Source organism: Papio anubis, chromosome 15, assembly GCF_008728515.1.
Source record: "Papio anubis isolate 15944 chromosome 15, Panubis1.0, whole genome shotgun sequence".
Lineage (NCBI taxonomy): Eukaryota > Metazoa > Chordata > Mammalia > Primates > Cercopithecidae > Papio > Papio anubis.
In genome coordinates this window covers 73,624,824-73,647,599 of record NC_044990.1, presented here as the reverse complement: position 1 = coordinate 73,647,599, position 22,776 = coordinate 73,624,824, and the positions used below count along the sequence as shown (strand labels likewise).

Below are 22,776 nucleotides of genomic sequence, written 5' to 3'. Positions count from 1 at the left end.
CTTTGTAATCAGGAATGCTCTGATGTGAGACGGGCTGTGTATTTCTTTCTTTCACTGGGAAACCCATTCATTTCTGGAACCACAGGGTTTTTGTACATACCCTGACTGTGAGGTTTCCCTGAAAGACAATACGTGGTTAGTTAAAAGCCAAGATTGGTAAAATGTAAACTCCCCTTCAAGAACAGTTTCTAACTCTGTGGTTTTAGAGTAGACTTTTGGTTCTATAATAGAGACTTTGTTGAACCTGCCATGTAGATCTTCAGTAGCCCGTTTCCTAGCTATACCCAAGTATACCTAGTAGTTTCCAAGTGGTTGTTGCCTCTGCACTATGGGCTTCTTACCTGTCTTGCTTCTGAGGCTAGCCTTCCTAACCCGGGTTCCTAGGGAGAGTTAGTTGTGCCTATACGTCCCCACCCTGGTCAGTTGAGTGGACTCGTGGGGAGGCCTGAGTGACATTGTGCAAATGACAGCTACCCTCATAGAAGCAGGGAGGAGGCCTGGAGAGAACACAGGCATAGCTTTGGCTTGGCCATTGACTAGCTTTGTGACCAAGGCCAGAGCACATAGGTGCTGTTACACAGGCAAATCTCCAAGCAGATGCTGTAGTTCAAAGTGTGGACTCAAACTAACTGCCTGGGTTCAGTCCTGGTGCTGGTTACTAATTGTTATAGCTGGTTATAGTTACATTTATATTCATATCCTAGTTACTGAATTTTTCTGTGTCACAGTTTTCTTATCTGTAAAATGGGGATACTATTCATACCCACCAAATTGAAATCTTATGAGAATTAAGCATGTTAATACATTCCTAGTACATGAAACTGGGTGTAGCTACATGGTCAGTGCCTAACTAATGTTAGTGGCAGTGAAGTCATGTATCTCTGAATTGAATCACCTTCACTGTGGGATGGAAATTACTCCTACCCTCTCTGTTTTACATGATTTTCGTGAAGATTAAGGAAGCCTATTCTGGAAAGCATCTCGTGTAGACTTATTTAACAAAACTTTTCAGTCCAAGCACGGTGCAATGTGCAAGGATTTGTAAACTGCAGAGACCACACAAATATCGGTCTGATTTCAGCTGTTATTAGAAAGTCATTGGAGGACCTCTGCACTCTTACAGCTGTAACATCGCGCCACTTTGCCAGTTAATTTGAAACTACAGTCATAACGTTTGGAGCATTAAGTGGGACTGCATTTCTGTTATCACAGGCCTCGGAATGTTCATGACTACCATTAACCAGCCTCTCCATGTTCGAGACCTGTGGGCTTCTCCTCATGCTGATTTATTTATTATTCAGGGATTTGGAACCCAGTCTAAATCTTGGAGGTCACTAATCTTACGGCAGCACATGAGTGTTTATCTTGCTTCCTCCTCCTATATCTATTAGCATGACTTTATTCCTTCAACAAAATAGAAGCCCAAATAAGTACCCCGAAAAGAAGCCTACTTTGTCCAGAACGTTTAGAGGTCATGAATTATTTACTTTTTTTAGTGGTAGATGTTGAAAAAATTATATTTAAAGATTAAAAGTTTTTTAATGGTAGAATTAAAATTTTCATTTAGGTGAAATTTTTGTACTTTTTACAATGGTGAAGGATACACAAATTCTGTGAATTATGCCTCAGAATTCACATTACTGATTGTATGTGCTTCGATGGTTATATATATGTATAGAATTTATTTAGAGATAAGGTCTCATTCTGTTGACTAGGCTGGAGTACAGTGGTGTGATCACAGCTCACTGTAGCCTTGATCTCCTGGGCTCAAGCGATCCTCCTGCCTCAGCCTCCCAAATAGTTGGGACCACAGGCCTCTGCCACCATGCCCAGCTAATTATTAAAATTTATTTTATTATATTTTGAAGAGATGGGATCTCACTGTGTTGCCCAGGCTGGTCTCGAACTCCTGTGCTCAAGGGATCTTCCTGCCTCAGCCTCCTCAAGTGCTGGAATTACAGGCATGAGCCACTGGACCCAGCCAGCTTTATAATACAAATAAAAATTCCCCTCTAGGATAGTGAGGCAGGCATGCTCCATTTTTCAGTACTCTTAAATATACATGTTAAATGTGTATAAGTATCTGGCATGATGTTGTGCCCCCTAAATTGCAGAGTATTCTTTGAGTAGGGTAGAAAGACTGGGAAGCGTGTCTGAATACTTAGTTATTAAAAGCAAGCTCTTAGAAGAGCCCTGGGGAAGTTTCCTATGAGCTCAGCATCCTGATATTCTCCCAGATTGTAGAAAATTTAGGAAACGGGGAGGACCTCTGCTGGCATATAGTTTCCAGTAAGCTCACCCTGGGATGGCGAGTGGCACAGAAACTCCAGGTGACTCACACCAGGGGTCTGGCTAGATGTCCCTCGTATCCCCATCTCCAGTGCCCTTGGGCTGGAATATTCTCAGTGCCTGATCTGCAGCATAGAAATGTCTTCTCCATTATTTTATGGCCGCTCCCACCCCAGATGTGCCGTCCCCCTCATCATGCTTCTGCCCAGATCCTCATCCGTGTGGTTAATGAATGGGCGACCCTTGCTGCTGACTGCCCCACTGTGGTCCCAAGTTCACTTATTTGGATTTAGGGAGAAGAGGAAGGTAAACCTGGAAGGTTTGTGTTTCTTCTCAACAGTGAAGTTTCTTTTTCTTTTCTCTCTTTTTTTTTTTTTTTTTTTTGATTCAGAGTCTCACTCTGTCGTCCAGGCTGGAGTGCAGTGGCGCGATCTCGGCTCACTGCAAACTCTGCCTCCTGGGTTCACGCCATTCTCCTCCCTCAGCCTCCCGAGTAGCTGGGACTACAGGTGCCCGCTACCACGCCCGGCTAATTTTTTGTACTTTTTTAGTAGAGATGGGGTTTCACCGTGTTAGCCATGATGGTCTTGATCTCCTGACCCTGTGATCTGGCCGCCTCGGCCTCCCAAAGTGCCGGGATTACAGTCATGAGCCACCGTGCCTGACCTGAAGCTTCTGTTTCTAAGAAGGCCACACTTCTCCAACATGCAAGACATTAAGTTCCTCTCCATTTCGAACCCATCTGTGGTTGCATGAAATTCGTCTTGTTTATATAATACAATACCTTTTTATCTACTGGTCTTTCATTAACCTGATAAATCTTAAGTTAGCAGGATAAAATGTGAGGCAAACCAATGTGCTGCCTTAGAATGACAAGAGACGGTTCTCTTTCTTTTCTCTTTTCTTTTCTTTCTTTTCTTCTCTTTCTCTTTCTTTCTTTCTTTCTTTTTCTCTTTCTCTTTCTTTTTCTCTCTCTCTCTTTCTTTCCCTCCCTCCCTCCCTCCTTCCCTCCTTCCCTCCCTCCCTCCCTCCCTCCCTCCCTCCCTCCCTTCCTTCCTCCCTCCCTTCCTTCCTTCCTTCCTTCCTTCCTTCCTTCTTTGTCCTTCCTTTCTTTCATTTCCTTCCTTCCTTCCTTCCTTTTCCTTCCTTCCTTCCTTTCTTTTCTTTTTTTGAGACAGAGTCTTGCTCTGTTGCCCAGTCTGGAGTGCAGTGGCATGATCTCGGCTCACTGCAATGTCCACCTCTTGGGTTCGAGCAATTCTCATGCCTCAATCTCCTGAGTAGTTGGTATTACAGATGTCTGCCACCACACCCAGCTAATTTTTTTCTTTTTTTTTTTTTTTTTGGTATTTTTAGTAGAGACAGGGTTTTACCTCCTACTGGTACTGAGATAGCAATTTTCCCCAGAAGCCAAGTACTGACTAGCAATGCAGAGCTGGGTCTGAGGGGCAAACGTGCTCTGTCTGCTGTTGGGAGGGGGCTAGACCCACAGCAAGAACAGACACACATTCATCCAGGGTGCCCACCAGTGGACAAATGGTGGTTGTGTGTGTGTGTGTGTGTGTGTGTGTGTGGTACAGTCTCACTCTGTTGCCCAGGCTGGAGTGCAGTGGCGTGATCTCAGCTCACAGCAACCTGTGGCTCCCAGTTTCAAGTGATTCTCCTGCCTCAGCCTCCCGAGTAGCTGGGATTACATTATCCACCATCACACCTGGCTAATTTTTGTATTTTTAGTAGAGATGGGGTTTCACCATGTTGACCAAGCTGATCTCGAACTCCTGACCTCAGGTGATCCACCCATCTTGGCCTCCTCCTAAAGTGCTGGGATTACAGGCGTGAGCCACTGCGCCCGGCCAAGAGCCAGTTTTCCTTTCTCGTCTTTTTATCCTTCTCTCACCCATTGTTAGTTTTTATTCTTTCCTCCTTTGAGGTAGGTTGGTAATGGGATCGCATGTGTCTGTTAAGAAACCTCACATTTTCAGCTGCCCCTGGACGCCTCCTGCATATTTTGATTATGACCTGAGTTGAACAGAGCATTTGCAGACATTTTCTGATGCTGTTCGCTGCGTCTACCTCTTCCTAGTCAGTTTTTTTGTGTGTCTTAGCCCTGTTTCCGTTCTGTTCCAATCATAATAAATGGGTAACGCAAATCCTAAGTCAAGAGTAAGTCTTCAGAAACTAAGAGATGATTTTTATTTGAAATGTAAATCCTGTTTTCCTGGCGTGGGCAGAATTAATTTTGCTTTTGATATCCAGCACAAGAGGGCAGCATGGTCTGCAGTATTTCAGTGACATAATGTAAGAGCACCTCGTGGCAAAACCTGGTTTTTAATTTAAAGCTTTCTTGGAAATTCTATTTTTATAGCTTGGGTCTTTGTATTTTGATACGTGTTAATATGGAATTTAAAAAGTAATTTTGTGGTGTCTTATGTTTGAAACATGAAAGTCTTGGTGGAAGATGTTTTTCTGATGTTGTCTTGGAATACCTAGCTTTTCAAACAGGGTTTTTTGGATTTCCTAATTACACCTTCTTGACTAGTAACTGGAATAGGCAGACGCTGACATCTTGACTGGTTGGATACATTTTAATTCCTGAAGCATACATTATGATTTGCTTGTATGATGTTTCTATTTTCTTTGTAAGCATGAGTTTGCAGAGAAAGATAGCTACACAGTTAGTTTCTTTAGTTTTTTTCCATGCCAACAGAGTTAGCAGAGACATTTTATTCTTATTAGGTCTCTACAATTTCACTCCTTGTTTTGGAGAAAAGATGAGCGGTTTGTTGTCCTGTTTTCTCATGCCTAATTATGGTGACATGACATTTAGCTAAGTACACTGACTCTAATGGATGCCAGATAAATATTTGTTTACTTGCTTTCAATTTGTTAATTTGGCTTTACGAACCCAAGAACTGGTGTCGGTAGAAGTGTTTGTTTACTCTCTCAGGGAAGTATAAAGTTAATATTGGGTTATAGCCAGTATGTTTCACACAACTGGTTTTTCTCCAGTGTGTGCGCGGGGAGTATGTGCGTGTATGTATATTTATGTTCATTGATGCCTTCAACAGTGTAACAACAAAAAAAGCAGATTCATATCGTTCTTTTTTCTTTATAGATTAAGGTAAATGAGAGCTAAAACACTACAAAAAAGAAAAAAGAAACATTGACTTCTTCCCATGTTTCTTTTTTTTTTAATGCAGTGGAAGGTGCTTGTGGTCACTGAGGTATGGAATGTGAATGCTAGTACTAGATTTTAAGACAGGCATATTCTCCTATGTTCCTGAATCAAAAATCTAGGGTTGCCCCAGTGGTTAAGATTCCCAGCTTTTAGCCAGGTATGGTGATGCGTGCTTGTAGTCCCAGCAGCTCGGGAGGCTGAGTCAGGAGGATCACTTGAGTCTGGGAGGTCAAGACTGCAGTGAGCTGTGATTGCGCCACTGCACTCCAACCTGTCTCCAAAAAAAAAAAAGATTCCCAGCCTGACTGAATGGCAAGTTAGGCTCTGTAGATGATTTCACAAATACAAACTATCCTGCTTTTGGATGTGCATCCTACAGGGATTGAGGGGAGGAGGGTGGTAGTGCTTTGAACTATTGTTCTGTTTCTGAAACCTGGAAAGGGACTCTGGAATCCACTGCAAGTTGCTAAATAATTCGTGGAGAACTGAATAGTGAGCTGAGAGCAGCCTCCATGGTGAGGTTTTTATATGATCAGGAAGACTGTCTTGTGATACTTTATAAAATCTAATGTCCATATCCTGCTTCCTTGCCAGAAAAAAAGAGTCATCAATAGAGAAGAAACATAATTGTAGGGATACCTATTTATCTGTTTATTCAGTTCAAATGACCACTGGAGTTGGTGCTAAATGTGCATTTTTAACAAGTATAATATTTCAGCACTGTCAAAATTACCTCTACAATAATAGGCCTGTTAAATTATAGCTCTATAAGCTAGGGGGTAAGATGGCTCTGCCCAGCACACATTAATCTGTGCCTGTTCACACAAGTGATTCTGCTGAGCAGGTAGCATGTTTAAACAAGAAATACTGGTCCTAAAACCTCTGATTTATGGTAGGTGTTGTTTTGACATGGCACCATTCAGACAATTTACAAGGCAAGGCTTCGTGCTAAAATATTTCCTCAGTGTCATCATTCGTCACCAGTATAAATATTCAGGAGTGATGCGGGAAAATTGGTAATATGCCCATTGATGCCAAATCACTCGCTATGTTTCCTTTCAAGTGAGATCTGTTGTGGATATGGTTAAAAGAAGCTATGATTTTTCTTCCTTGAGAGCAGATGAGCTGTAAGAAATTGAGAATAACAACCATCCTGACAGCTTTCATGTACTCATCTTGCCTATATTGCTTTTAATTCTGACTTAAGTCCTGCGGGCTTCCCCTCCCACCCCCTTGCCTGATGCATATTGTAAAGAACATATTTATATGTACATTAGTTAGTTTAAGAGGCTTTTTGTGTTCAAAGGAAGAAGTTAGTCATCACCAGAAAAGCTTTGTTGCAAAACAAAAACACACATTTCCCCTTTCATTTTTTCTTGTTAATAATAACAAATGCTAGTGACTATAAAGGGAATAACACAAAAGATTGCATCAATCATAATGATTCTCAATAGCCACATAAATATTGTTTTTTCAGCTTTGAATGAAACAGCTAAGAGTTTGAAGTAGGTGTGGTAATTAAATCCTGTCGGGTTGTCACAAATTAAAAATAATGTTTTTTCACATAACAATGGTTATATGTACTTAAACTCTTATCGGGGTGATACGAAGTCATATTTTATGGGAGTTGCTCATTTACTGCTAATAGTATCATAAAAGCCTTTGTTAGGAGTTTAAATAGTTACATAGTTACATATATTTGATTGCTATTGTTATTTTGTCAGCAACCTGCATGTAAGCGATTACTGTAGCACTTATCTACAGCTGGTAAATATTGCACCATTTTGGCATACACTTTTAATCTACTAGAATGTTCTGATTCATGTTTTTTCTCCATAATAAATCATACATGGAAATACTGACAACTTAGTAACAGAGAAAGCACTGTGTTTGTGGTTGTCCAATAAAATGTTAAAAAGATAAAAAATTAGGGAAGCGTGTGCTTTGTTCAAAGTGATAATCATGTAATATTTCAGGAAATTATAAGATGACGTTTTACTTAATTGTATTAAATTGTTTTCCTATAGTGTATATAATGTGATACCTGCATGTATTTGTATACGCCTGTATCTCTCTGTCTCTTTCTCTTGATATGTGTAAGTTCTCCACTTCAGTCTAATGGCCATGGCTATGGTTTTAATGCCCCCCATTAACTGATTTGATATGTGTTGTCTTTATCTTTACCTTCAGCTAACTTGGAACCAGCTAACTTGGAACTCAGGGCTTTGTAGCATATCCCAATATCTGCTGTTAATGTGTGCTTAGTAATTTGGCATTAGCCTATGGGATGTGTGACTGATAGTAGTAATTCAAGTGTTGTCATTTAAAACTGTCCCCCCACTGTTAGATCAACAGTTAGCTCTCTGTGACCTTATTGTCAGAAAAGAAAGTATCTTCATGACTTAGTTCTTAGCTGTTGTATAACCATTTCTAGAGAAAATAGAACACTGTTTCTGGAATAACCTAGTAATATTCCATTAGCCACTTGCAGTGGCCGATTTCAACATGAATAAATATTGATGGGTATATTACGGAGAGCCTAATATGTACAAAGCATAGTTTTTGGACACTGAGTGGAAGTTGCTGGGATTTGCTAGCTGGAAACACTGTTTTGTTTTACTGTAAGGCCAACTGCTTCCCCTCAAAGATTTGACTTTGGAGTTCTCATGAGAACTCTGGTTTTCATTTATAACTGGAGTTTTAATTTGAGAGTTTTCCATTTGTAACTGGAGTTTAATTTGAGTTTTAAAAGAGAACTGATTTTCATTTATAATTGGAATTTTCATATTCCATTATTTTATTCCTGCCCCCTTTATTATAAATATGATTATTTATATTGCCGTGAAGACACTGGAAAAAAAATTAGAATATTTACAACATTGGGGTTGTGACATTTTGTTTTCCATAAAGTTTAAAACTTTTTTGCTTTTATCAAGTTTTTGATAGTATTTATGAAAATGATAGTTACATTCTAATTTAGGTAATTATGTATTTACCGCCCTTGTCTTGTGTTAGCCTTGTTTTCCCCTGTCTTCTTGGAGCTTATCTGTTGTTTCCTTGCTAAATCCCCTGAACCCAGGATTGGATACACTGTATCTGATTAGTAAATATTTGTTGGCTGGACAGAACAAGAAATAGTTCCAAGAGTGCATTTGCATCTCTTTAAGCAACACCCATAAAGAACAATGGGACTTTACAGTGTTGAAATAAAGTTAGAGTGTTTTTTTGTCTTACAGCTGGTACTTATATTAAATTTAACTCTTGCCTCCAATTTTCTTTTTCAAAAGTACAGTTTGTAATAGATTACTTGTGGTGGACTTTGTTTCTGATACATGATGGCCTGAAGAGAAAACCATACATTGGTTCTTTGGAAGCTGTGATTTGTGGAACTAGACCAAGTTCTCCTGTTGTTTCCCAGTCAAAGAAATGCAACTGTCAAACACCTAATAAATTTCTTTGGGGTTTAGTTGTGTGTTGAAGGTGACTTTTAACACTCTGTGGGTTAAATGTCTGGTACTGTATAGTTTTATTTCATAAACTGCATGCCCTTAAGAAGTAAAGAGAGGAATTAATCCATTTAAAATCATCAGTAGACATTTAAAATCTGTTCTTGCACAAGGAGTTGATGTGTTGAGATGCCCCAATTCTGCTAGGATCATAGTTTGTGGGAACTAACTCAGTCACTTCTGTTAGCCTCAGGGTTCTAACAGGTAAAAAGAGGCTTTTTCATTCATCAAGCATTTATTGGTCTTCTACTCATTGTCACCTGTGGTCCCAAACATTGGAACAGAAGTACCTGTTTTCAAGGGACTTGCAAACTTAAATAGTTGCAGACAGTTTTCTTTTTCTTCTTCCTCCTCCTCCTCTTCTCCTTGTTCTCCTTCTCCTCCTTCTTCTCCTTCTTCCTTCTTCCTCCTCTTCTTCCTCTTCTTCCTCCTTTCTTCCTTCTTTCTTTCTTTCTTTCTTTCTTTCTTTCTTTCTTTCTTTCTTTCTTTCTTTCTTTCTTTCCTTCTTTTTCTTTCTTTCTTTCTTTTCTTCTTCTTCTTCCTCTTCCTCTTCTTCTTCCTCTTCCTCTTCTTCCTCTTCTTCTTCTTCCTCTTCTTCTTCCTCTTCCTCTTCCTCTTCTTCTGATTCTTCTTCTTTTTTCTTTTTTCTTGAGACAGAGGCTTGGTCTGTTGCCTCAGCTGGAGTGCAGTGGTGTGATCTCAGTTCACTGCAACCTCTGCCCACCGGGCTCAAACAGTTCTCTTGCCTCAGCCTCCCAAGTAGCTGGGACTACAGGCATGTGCCACCACACTTGGCTAATTTTGTATTTTTAGTAGAGACGGAGTTTCACCATGCTGGCCAGGCTGGTATCGAACTCCTGACGTCAAGTGATCTGCCTTCAGCCTCCCAAAGTGCTGGGACAGGTACGAGCCACCACACTAGACCAACAATGGATTATTTCTAAAAACCATCCTGTGTAAGAATCTATGATCTCATATCAAAAATATGCATATTAAAATTAATGCAGCTGCCAAATGGAAGTCTAGTTACTCTTCTAGGTACACAGAAGACACACGAGCATAGCTCCATCGGATGTCTTCTTCATAATTCATTGGCCTTGATTTTATAAAATTTCCAAAAACAGTTCTTTCGGCACTTCAAAACCAATTGTGTTCAAAATGACATCATACCAGTGGGAGTAGCAGAGGTGTTCAGGAAACAAAATAAATGATTATTTATTTCAGATCATAATCTCTAAGCTTATAGTAGACTCACAATTTCTAGCCAGACTCTTGACTGGGCCTAGAGGCTTTTCTGAGCCACTGGGGAAGATCTAAGTGCTACAGTTCAGCTCAGGAAAGTGTGTTGGAGAAAGGGGAGGGACCGCCAATGTTGCCCTTTACAAGTACCAGCACACGCTTTGGGCTTTAAGAAGTATTGATAGGAGAAAACATAAGTAATGATGTTTTCCCTGTAAGTAATGTTATCATGAAATCAACTATGATCCACTGAGTGTTCTCATTCCTGGTCACCAGGATTAATATTTGAGAAATTTCTTGCTCATTTAAATAGAAGCTCTTTCATATCTCAAATAAAGACTCGACAAGCTTCAAAGTACATTTTGAGGCCCTGGCAGTGGGGAAGGGGGAGGGAGGGGGAGGAAAAAACAAGTACATTTTGAGAGGAAGTTTATTAAAAACAAGTTCTCTGTTCTGGAAACATTTTCCTTTCATGTCTTGTTTGCATTTGCATTTTAATAGATTATATCACATGGGCAAATGTTCCAACCTCTTGAACACCTGGAAAGCCTGTCTTAGACTTGTTCTGGTGTTTAGAAATCTTTAGGCAGACAGTGTTCCAAATACAATCATGCTCGCCAGGCATGGTGGCTCATGTCGTATAATCCCAGCTTGGGAGGCTCAGGCAGGAGGATCGCTTGAGGCCAGGAGTTTGAAAGCAGCTTGGACAATAGCAAGACCCCATCTGTAAAAAACAAAGTAGCTGTGCACAGTGGCGTGTGCCTGTAGTACCAGCTCCTCATGAGACTGAGGTGGGAGGATTGCTCAAGCCCAAATGTTTGAAGCTGCAGTGGGCTATGATTACTGTATTGCCCCCCAAGCCTAGGAGTCACCATGAGACCCTGTCTCTGAAACTGTGCAGCACCATCTGAGAAAACAGTATATCTCCCCTGGTTGATCTTCAGCCTGATAGTAGCTAATCAGACTTCTCTCTGAACTTCAAGTAGAAGTTTATAGAAATGTTCTTTTGCTTCAGTGACTGGTCTCATTCCTCACTCTGATAGAAGCACGTAATAGAAGAGTTCAGAGATTTTGAGGGTGGTAGGAAAAAATAGTGTACCCAGTTCTTTCTGTGTTCCGCACAATGATATTGGAACAGGGAATATAGTTGAAGTAGATTTACCCTTAAATATATTTTCTCCACATATAATTCCACATACCTTGATCAGCAGTGGTGCTTTGAGGCATAGAATCATGGATCATTTTTCTTCATTACCTTTACATATTTAAAAGTAGAGTAGGAAGGAAATGGTTGCTTTTTTTAAAGTAGTCATTATTTTTAATTTTTTTTCCTCCTGTTGGTGTCAGAATGGCCTGGGCACATAAAATTTATTTCCTTTGGGGGAACTATAAATTTATTCTTCTTCTCTTTTTGGAGAATAAAATGGTAGTAACATCTTACAATTATCCCATGCGAATATAAATCTTCTCTATATACTCCCTATTAGCATGAAAATGAAGAGGGAGTCAAGTATAGTTTAATAAGTTCTACCAATGAACTGTATTGTAGACAGAAGTATTTCTTATTGGTGCCAAGTTGGAAAAGTTAGTCTTGACGTGGTCCTGTAAATGAAAGGAAAATCAACACATACATTTCAGGATGATGAGTGATCAGTGTTACTAGAAAAGTGTTCTTCTTTCACTTTAAGATTAAATAAATAGTTGTTGACATAAATAGCCAGAGTAATAAAAGGGAACACCTGTGTAATCCAGCCATCAGCAGTTTTATCGTACAATCAGATAAGCTGCTGTTTGTTAAGGAATTGTCAAGTCTTTAGACCCGATGAATAGGTTTAGCTCATACGTTAGAGAATTTTAAAAACTGAACAGAAGAAGCTTTAATTTCCCTTGATGCCAAATGTTCTAACCACTCTCATCTCCTTTCACACATGAGAAGCTGTAGGAGTTTAAAGCTTAACTGACCTAGCCTTCAGGTATGTCTTCTTCCATTAGTTATTGCTCTACTAAAGTAGCTAAATGTTCTAGATGAGATTAGGGTTTGAAATTTTATATGGCAAAATAGGTACCTCATCATTTTTGGATAAACATTGGGTATTTTTTTCTAATACAGCTCATCTTTTCTCTCCCTTTAATTCTCATGTCCACTTTTCATTTGATGTTAAATGAGAGAGAACTTTGGTTGTCATTTAAGAACCTCTTGGCCGGGCGCGGTGGCTCAAGCCTGTAATCCCAGCACTTTGGGAGGCCGAGACGGGCGGATCACGAGGTCAGGAGATCGAGACCAACCTGGCTAACACGGTGAAACCCCGTCTCTACTAAAAAATACAGAAAACTAGCCGGGCGAGGTGGCGGGCGCCTGTAGTCCCAGCTACTCGGGAGGCTGAGGCAGGAGAATGGCGTAAACCCGGGAGGCGGAGCTTGCAGTGAGCTGAGATCTGGCCACTGCACTCCAGCCCAGGTGACGGAGCAAGACTCTGTCTCAAAAAAAAAAAAAAAAAAAAAAAAAAAAAAAAGAACCTTTTGAGCAAAACAGTTATCTTAAGAAGCATTGATATGGGGGGTGTGTGTGTGTGACAGGGTTTAGGGGAGAGGGAGAGAGGGACTTTTTAGTTAGATTGTCCCACCACAATAAGAATTATATTATTGGATTCTTTTAATAACATGTGAAATTTAAAATTTGAAAATTAATCAGCAAATAAAATGTCCTTTGACTTCACCCACAGCAAATGGAAGGATTTTTCTTTATTTTCTAATAGGGGATTTAAACCACTATATGATTTGGGATCCATGGTACCCTTTTGGTAAAAAGCCTGACTTTGGAATCAGCCTGCCCAAATGTGAATCTCAGTTCTACCTTGACGACTTACTTAACCTCTTTCTGCTTCAACTTATTTATAGCATGGCGATGATGTTAACAGTACAATTCTTTTTTTGTGTGAGTGAAAATTAAGAGAATCAATATATGAAAAGAATTTGATATGGTACCTAGCAGCTAAAAATTGATTTTTTTGACTATTTAATTGTTGTGATGAAATTTTAGTAGTTTTCAAAAATGCACAAATTCCAAATCTGCTAGTTTTGATAAAATAATGGGATTTTGGAAAGGGTGTCTGTGTTTTCCTGGGTGCAAAGAAAAATAGATAAATGACCAAGACTAACAAGCCACAAAAGAAAATCAATAGAGTATTTTTTTGTTTGTTTGCATGTTTTCTTTTTGGTTGTGTTTTCAATGGGGCTTAGCTTCATTCCAGAGTTAATTTTAAATTTAATTTGGTTTTACAATGAGAGCTCAATTTTGCATGTAAGTACCAAACATCTGGTTTACTTTTTGTTTGAAAACGATACAGCTGAAGTTTAGTACAGAAGTCTATTGTGTAATTAAGGAAAGACAGTTTGAAATTTTGTAAAATAAGTTCTATTTAAATGGAATATTGGAATTATTCCAGAGAAGTGGATATACTTCTTAGGAGTAGGAGAAACTTACATTATTTTTTTAAAATGCTATAACTGGTCCAAATGTATAAATTCTATGTATTCACCTTTTTCAAAAAGCATGAAAAATGACAAATTTCACAAGCGAAAGTTAAAGTTGACCTAAGGCAGTTTTAGATTGTTGAGCCTTCAAATTTTATTCATGGGATGTTTCTAGAGACAGTCTGTGGTTTGTTCACTCCAGTTAATTCTGGGCAGTCTTTCTACATTTCTATCAGATGGACATTCTGATACTTTAAAACTTCCTCTTGCGCAAAATACGTTTAAAGCAACCTGGGAAGAAAATGAGATTTCTGGTTAGTTCTTATAAACTATAAATTATGTTTTTAAGACATTTAAGGGAATAATAAACCAAACACAGCAGATCACTCCTGTTACTGCACAATTGTCATCAATAAACTAACAATTAAAATGCCATAAAGTACTGACTGGATATCATACTAGCATTGTGATATATAAAAAAATAGAATTTGGGGTGGAGAGACCTAAATGAAGACAGGACACCTACTGATTTTCCACCCGCCTGCCAGGTAGTTGTGTCTTCAGGCAGAGACACCCAAGTAGTCCGGGGTCTTAGAATTCAACCTCAGTAATATCAGAAAGGCCCTCAGCTCAGAACTGCGACGATTCTCTCATTCTGTGCAACTCTTTTAGAGATAATTTCATAAGAGCTTAAGAAAGTCAAAAATAGGTTGTTTGTAAGATGTCAGAGGATTTTTATAATAGTTTTGCCCCACCCTTGAATGTTTTAGAGGTCTGTTGGAGGACAGAAGTTTTGGTTTCTGGCAGTTACATTCTAGTTCTCTACCAAATTGAGGATCAGCCAGAGGTACGATACATTTGGAATCTTTCCCTGTGTCTTATAATTTTATAGCAACATTATAAATTTATTTGACAACTTAAGCATATAAAACTTCTGTCACTTCCGTCGTTTCGTTTCATCTGCAGTAGCAACAAAGCAACAAGAAATCTGTTGCAGGCTCTCTGCCTCTGAGCATCCACACAGTAGATCCACCCTCTTCTTTGCCTTCTTGCCCAATACTCTTGTTATTGTCCCTATCGGTTTTTATGTGGCAACCGCAGAGATGTGATGCCTGTAATTGAAAATTAAATGATTGCCATAAATCATTAATCAGACTGCAGATTATAACAGCATTTATTAAGCATCTCAGTAGGCCAGCAGTGTGCTGGGAATTTTGCATAAGGTAACCAACCAATTACTGTCTTCTGAATTCTGTCTGGGTATTTTCCTGTTTCTTTCTTCCAACTTTTATTTTTGGTTCAGAGGGTACATATGCAGGTTTGTTACATGAGTAGATTACATGTGGCCGGGGGGTTTGGTGTACGGATTATTTTGTCACCCAGGTAATGAGCGTAATACCTGATAGGTAAGTTTTTGATCCTTGCCCTCCTCCCACCATGAAGTAGGTCCCAGAATCTGTTGTTGTTTCCTTTCTTTTTTTTTTTTTTTTTTGTTTGTTTGTTTGTTTTTGAGACGGAGTCTTGCTTTGTCACTCAGGCTGGAGGGCAGTGGCACAATCTCAGCTCACTGCAACTTCCGCCTCTGGGATGTAAGCAATTCTCCTGCCTCAGCCACCCTAGTAGCTGGGATTACAAGTGCATATCACCATGCCTCGCTGGTTTTTGTATTTTTAGTAGATGTGGGGTTTCACCATGTTGGCTAGGCTGGTCTCAAACTCCTGACCTCAGGTGATCCTCCCGCCTTGGCCTTCCAAAGTACTGGGATTACAGCTGTGAGCCACTGTGCCCGGCCTGTTGTTTCCTTCACAGAGTCCACATGTATTCAGTGTTTAGCTCTTGTTTATAAGTGAGAACATGCGATATTTGGTTTTCTGTTTCTGTGTTAATTTGCTTGGGATAATGGCTTCCAGCTCCATCCATGTTGCTGCAAAGGGCATAATTTTTTTCTTTTCTATGGCTGTGTAGTATTCCATGGTATGTATGTACCACATTTTCTTTATCCAGGCCACCATTGATGGGCACCTAAGTTGACTCCTTGTATTTGCTGTTGTGAAGAGTCCTATGATAAACACACAAGTGCATGTGTCTCTTTTTTTGATATGGGGTCTCACTCTGTTGCCCAGTGCAGTGGCAAGATCTCAGCTCACTGTAGCCTCTACCTCCTGGGTCAAGTGATTCTCCCAGTTTAGCTTTCCAAGTATCTGGGACTACAGGCATGTGGTACCTAATTTTTTTTTTTTTTTTTTAAGGTAAAGATGGGGTTTTACCATGTTACCCAGACAGGCTGGTTTTGAACTCCTGGGCTCAACTGATCAGCCCATCTCAGCCTCCCAAAGTGTTGTGATCATAGGCATAAGCCACTGACTGTGTCCAGCCATGCGTGTCTTTGTGGTAGAATGATTTATTTTCCTTTGGGTATATACCCAGTAGTGGATTGCTAGGTTGGATGGTAGTTTTGTTTTAAGTTCTTTGAGAAATCTCCAAATTGCTTTCCACAATGTCTGAACTAATTTCCATTTCCTCCAACAGTGTATACGTGCTCCCTTTTCTCTGCAACCTCACCAGCATCTGTTATTTTTTGACTTTTTAATAATAGCTGTTCTGACTGGTGTGAGATGATATCTCATTGTGGTTTTGATTTGCATTTCTCTGATGTTTAGTGATGTTGAGCGTTTTTTCATATGCTTGGTGACTGTGTGCGTGTCTTCTTTTGAGAAGCATCTGTTTTTGTCCTTTGCCCAATTTTTTTAATGGGCTTGTTTGTTTTTTCCTTGTAAACTTAAGTTCCTTATAGATTCTGTTCTTTTTGCTTAGGATTGTTGTGGCTCTTTGGACTCTATTTTTTGATTCCATATGAATTTCAATATAGTTTTTTCTAGTTCTGTGAAAAATGGCTTTGGCAGGTTGATAGGAAGAGCATTGAATCTGTAAATTGCTCTGGGCAGTATGGCCATTTTGACAATATTGATTCTTCCTATCCATGAGCATGGAATATATTTCCATTTGTTTGTGTAGTCTGATTTTTTTCAGTCATGTTTTGTAATGCTTGATGTAGAGATCTTTTACGTCCTTGGTTAGCTGTGTTCCTAAATATTTTATTTTTTTGTAGCCGTGGTATTCTTGATTTGGCTGTCGGCTTGGATGTTAGTGGTGTATAGAAATGCTACTGATTTTATGCATTGATTTTTGTATCCTGTAACTTTGCTGAAGTTGTTTATCAGATCTGGGAGCTGTTGGGCAGAGAATATGGGGTTTTCCAGATATAGAATCATGTTGTCTACGAAGAGAGGTAGTTTGACTTCCTTTTTCCTATTTGGTTGCCTTTTCTTTCTTTCTCTTGCTTGATTGTTCTGGCAAGGACTTCCAGTATTATGTTGAACAGGAGTGGTGAGAGTAGGCCTCCTTGTCTTACCGGTTATCAAGGAGAATGCTTCCAGCCATTGTCCCTGGGCATTTTCTAAAGTTATGTGGCCCATTCCTATATATTATAATATTTTATGTTATCATCACGCTTCAGCCCCTCAGGTAAGGGTTAAGTTATATTTAGTATAGTAATTCCTTTCTAATTAATGTGGATATCTTATTAATCGTATTTTTAAAAATTTGACAAATTTACGTGACCTGGAAAATCCATCACATATAACAGGTGTCACAATGTGTATGTAATGAATGCATTTATCTGTCTGAATGTGTGCGTGTGTGTGTAATGTTGATATGAGAATTCTAATTTGAGTTACATGTGTGAAACTGAGAAGTATTTTAACCTCTATCTTCTTCACCTTCTGAAATGTTTACTCAGCTTTTACATAAACTTGCTTTTGTCAATTTTCAGAAGGATTTAGCATTTGAAAATGAGTTAGTCCCACAATGGGAGAAAAAAGTTTTTACTGTGTAGTCAAGGTTTCTGCTTCTGTAAACTACATGATCACTTTTGCCTGTTATCATGGGCCTACGTTTTCTAGACTTCTAGCAGTACATTGGCATGACTTTCTAAATCAAGTTTTTATAATTTTTTAACTGGTCATGTGTTAGGAGAGCATTAGGTCTGAAATTTATAGTGTTTGGTATCATAGGAGATACTGTGGAATGGTGATATCATAGCTATTCCTTGGCATTTGTGTCCTACATGGGAGTGGAAATAATTCTGTCTTTGGTATGAACACTTTTTCCTTTTTTAGCTCTCCAAAGTGACAATGGAGAACTTTTTATTTATATTTTAATAAAAAGGAGAGAAAGAGGGAAAGAAGACAGAGAATAAACTCTCAAATCCTACCAAATTAGAAGTCCTTTTAACTATTTCAAGATGTCTTTGGTAAATTTCATAAATTTTAAATTTAATTATAAATGTATCTAGAACATTTCATGTAGGCTATTTTGGAAATGCAGTTGAACTTTTAATAGGACTAATCATTGTTAGACTTTGAATGACAGAATAATGTGGTCAGAAGGGGGATCTCAGAGGTTCCTGTTAGAAGAACCACAGCCAAGTGCCTTTCAAGCTCATGGGAATCCCATCCAGCTGTTCTCTAGGCCTGAAGAAATGTGGGAAATGGAAAGATTGAGTGAATTCTCTTGGTGGTCTACTCAGGAGAAACCATTTCAGTAATGTTGATGGTTCAGTGTCAAACCTGGCATGGACTCAGAGCTTATGAGCCAAGAGTAACACATGTACCAATCCAGGTGAGACCCCAGTTGAAAAATTTATTTTCCTTGTTTTATTTATATATCTAGGCTTTTTAGTACACGGCCCGCTTTTTAGCTACTTGCCCTTCTCCACCCATAAATTATGGTGATAAGAAAGACAGAGATTCTTCTCTCATCCATTTTTTTCCTTGTTTCTTCTTATTATTATTATATTATTTTGGCAGTAAATTTAGAGATTTGCTTTCTTTCTTGTTTGTCTGCTGTAGAAGTCAAACAGTATTTGAAAATTTGCATAAAATAGTGTTTCAGAAATCTTATAATTTAGTCTTCACAAGGCTTGATATTTTATAGTGAGACACTAATTTTTACTCATACCCTTTTCACAAGTAGTATGACGATAAGATCTAATCCTAATTCTAGTCATCTGTTTGTTCTTTGTTCTAAAACTTAGGTGTATACCTTAGATATCACTATTTCTTTTTTTTCTGGTTTACTCATCATCTTTTATTAATTTTTTTTTAGATTTTTTATTTCCATAGGCTATTGGGGAGCAGGTGGTGTTTGGTTACGTAAGTTCTGTAGTGGTGATTTGTGAGATTTGGGTGCACCCATCACCCAAGCAGTATGCACTGCACCATATTTGTAGTCTTTTACCCTTCACCCGCTTTCCAACCTTTCCTCTCAAGTCAAAGTCCATTGTGTCATTCTTATGCCTTTGCATCCTCATAGCTTAGCTCCTGCTTATGAGTGAGAACATATGATGTTTGGTTTTCCATTCCTGAGTTAATTTCGCTTATAATAATAGTCTCCAATCTCATCCAGGTCACTGCAAATGTCATTAATTCATTCTTTTTTATGGCTGAGTAGTATTCTGTCATGTCTGTTTTCCACGGTTTCTTTATTTACTCTTTGACTGATGGACATTTGGGTTGGTTCCACATTTTTGAAATTGTAAATTGTGCTGCTATAAACGTGAATGTGCAAGTATCTTTTTTGTGTTATGACTTCCTCTGAGTAGATACCCAGTAGTGGGATTGCAGGATCAAATGGTAGTTCTACTTTTAGTTACGTAAGGAATCTCCACACTGTCTTCCATAGTGGTTATACTAGTTTACATTCCCACCAGCAAAGATATCACTATTTCTTTTGCTTCTGGGAAAACCGATTTCCAGTTTCCTTTATGTATTGATTGTCCTCTGAAAAAGATAGAGCTGGGCATTGTGGTGCACACCTGTAGTCCCAGCCACTCAGGAGACTGGTTCAGGAGGATCCCTTGAGCCCAGGAGTTTGAGGCCAGCCTGGTCAGCATAGCAAGACCCCGTCTCTTACAAAAGAGTCAATACACAGAAATAGGTTTACTGAATAACACGGCCATTTCCTGTTGAGGGAGCAACTGACTCCTTGGGTGATTGGATTAGCTTCTCTTTTCTTGGCTGAAAGTAGAATAACTATGGTATTTTTACCATTTCCCCTCAGTCTCACTTCTAAGGTTCTTTTCAAAAATGGCTAAGATATGTTAAGGTTTATTAAAAACTTCATTGATACCCCGCCGCCCCCACCTTGTGTAAGGTGCAATGTAGTCAGAGAGGTTACATGTGGAGCTTTATACTTATGGTACATTCTTTGGTCTCTGCTTTTATGCTGCACCTCAGAGGATTCTTAAATTCTTTGACTTTTGAACCTTTTTGTTTTCCTTGCTGAGTTTGAGGACAAATTTTGGGCCAAAACACATGGATGATAAATAATGCATTTAGACAAAAAGAGAAACAAAGTGAAACTCAGTGAAAAGTAAATCGACCTAAACAGTCTAAGAATATTTAACGTTTTGATTACATCTCATGACATTTGATATCTTGACCCCTTCAGCCTGTGCTGGCTGTTGTCTTTGCCTCTGACTTGTAATATCAGTGGATTAAAGCTCTTTTACTCCTTTCTGGTGAAACTATTTGCAATTTCAGATTTGTAACTAGTAGATCTGTTCAGCTGTAAGGAAACCTTTCAGTGATGAGCAACATGACTTTTCATCTGAGGGATGCAGAGTCCATGACTGCCCGAGAGATTGGGATCCTGTAGTGATTTTATTTCATTATGAGCCTCCACCAGTATTATTTAATGCAACCAAGTTTTGAATGCTGGTGAGAACACAGTTAAGGTCATGGTCTGAAAGGACTTTGATGTCCTGCAGAAGCCTGATTTTCCCATAATAGGCATGAAAAGCTTGTGCAGTATAGCTCTTAGGAGATGAATATTTGTTCCTGTAGGTTACAATAGCAGACATAATCTGTGAGTGATGGAAAATGTCGAACAGAATATGGATTTGGAGGAAAAAGGGGAAGAACTAGTATGAAAAAATTAGCCATGGAAATCCATAAATACTAGGCCAAGAATATAACTGCAAATGTGTTAGCTGGGTTTTACCAAGAATGACTGACAGATGCTATGGCAGATCCTGCAAGTAAAGAATTTCTGATGTTTTCTTTTTTTTTCTTTAAAGTTCAACTAAACGATTTCCTTATAGATTTGAAGCTCTTTTCTCCGTATACAGAAATTTCTCCTCTCTCCTTAGTTCCCAGATTTTTATGCCAAGAGAATGCATAAAAGGCAATTACTCTGTTGATATCTTTTTAACTATCTGTAAAGATATCCATATTGATTCTTAGGGCCACTACCCTGGTACAATCTTTGGTGGCTTGAATTAATAAGATGGTTTGCTGTCCATTTTATTTGTGTCTGGAGAAAACTTTAGGTTTTAATGCACTTGCAAATTCCTTGGGCAATCTGTAGCCTGTTTGGCTGTCTTTGTTGCCTTTCCTTTAGATGCTATGCAAAGTCCATGAAGTGCTCTTCTTGCTAAGGAATACAAAGACTGGGGATAGTCCCCCTAGAGCCCCGTAGGTGTACCAGTTACAGTGGGTGGTGGGAGTGCCCTGGGCTAGCACTGATGATTCAGGTTTTCAGTGGTTGACATCATGAGTGAGGAGACTTTTGGAAGAAGCAGAACTGAAGGTAAGACTGAGTAAGTGGATCTGTCCAAGAGTAGAGAGAGATGAGGCATGGAGATGGTCAAGGCCACACACCGAATCTGACTTTGGCAGTAGATCCTAGACCAGGTCAGAATGAGCACTAGAGATCAGGAGGTCAGCATGGAATGAGTGGGAAGCCTTCCATCTGCATGGTTGCCAGCTTCATGCCAAGGGATGTCCTGGCAATTATGGAAGCACATATTGGTAGAGATTTGACTAACCACCCAGACTTTTAGCCTTGGAGTTTGTTTTTTGTTTTGTTTTTTCCCCCCAGAACAGCTGTCAATTTGGGGAGATATACAGGTATGAATTGCATGGGAAAGCACCATTGACTATGACTCTGGGATGGTTAAATATCTTGAAGCTGCAAAGAAGGAACATAGAGCAAAGAACAAGATGAATTCTCATCTTATGATTTAAATTGCATTTAAACAATGTCCGTAGACCCTGCCTTCCTGGAGGCAGTGGCCAAGTAGCGCCATATAAACATGAGTGCTGTTTCTGAGCACTCACGGCCCCATTGGGCATGAGCTGTGGAGGTGCCAAGACTGGAGGGGCTCCTGGGGTTGTGGGTATTTTGTTTGCCCCCTACACAGCTTGCCCTCATGCTTCTGTGTAACAGGGTCCAGTTTCTGGGTTGCAGCTGCCATAGGAACAAGCTGGAACATTGTTCTTGTTTTGAATTTGACCACTGGGTATTTATTTATTTTCCCACCTTTGATTGACATCAACCTTTGGTGACCTCCTTCATCCCTTCTTTGGGTGGTCAATCCTGTCCAGCCACAACACTGGTCTCAGTTCTCATAATGATGTTCCCACCATGTCTCTTTTGTAAACAGCACAAACATAGAAAATGCCAGTTTCTAAACTTTCACTCAATTTCTGCGCATCCACTCAGAAATCCCACTGAGCCTTATCTTGAGTTAGGCACTGTGTTTGGAGCTAGGCCAAGAGGTCATCAAAATTGTGGGGAAGATGAATACTCAGTAAGCAACAGATGGCTGGCCTTGGGATTGGCTCCGTGGAAGGAGAAGCCCAGGGGCCATGGGAGTACAGGAGACAAGCCAACCGGATTTGAGGTGGGGTGGGCCTTGAAGGATCTCTCGTGGACCTGTCATGGGGGTGGGTGGTTGGGGTTACAGCAGCCCTGGAGGTAGGGGAAAGGAGCTGCCCAGCTGGCATGGAGTGATTGCAGACCAGGTGGTGTGAGGGCCTGCCCAGGCCAGGTTGGGCCATGCAGGGCAGATGAAGGATTTTAAACTTTATCCCTAGAACAGGAAGCTTTTGTGTTCAGTAAAATGGATGCCTGATCATGTCACTTTTCTGTGCTTGCCAGAGCTCCATTTCATCAGGGAACCTAATAAGAGTAAAAATGGGGACTCATTTGGATTTTTAAACTTTTTTTTTAGAATCCGGATCTCAC

The 22,776-nt window shown here is 39.6% G+C and overlaps 1 protein-coding gene across 8 annotated transcripts in view; it reads left to right on the top strand.

Annotated features, from left to right (window-relative positions):
- Positions 1 to 22,776, top strand: part of ABCC4 (ATP binding cassette subfamily C member 4) — a 291,475-nt gene that overhangs the window by 146,500 nt on the left and 122,199 nt on the right. The window lies entirely within an intron of this gene.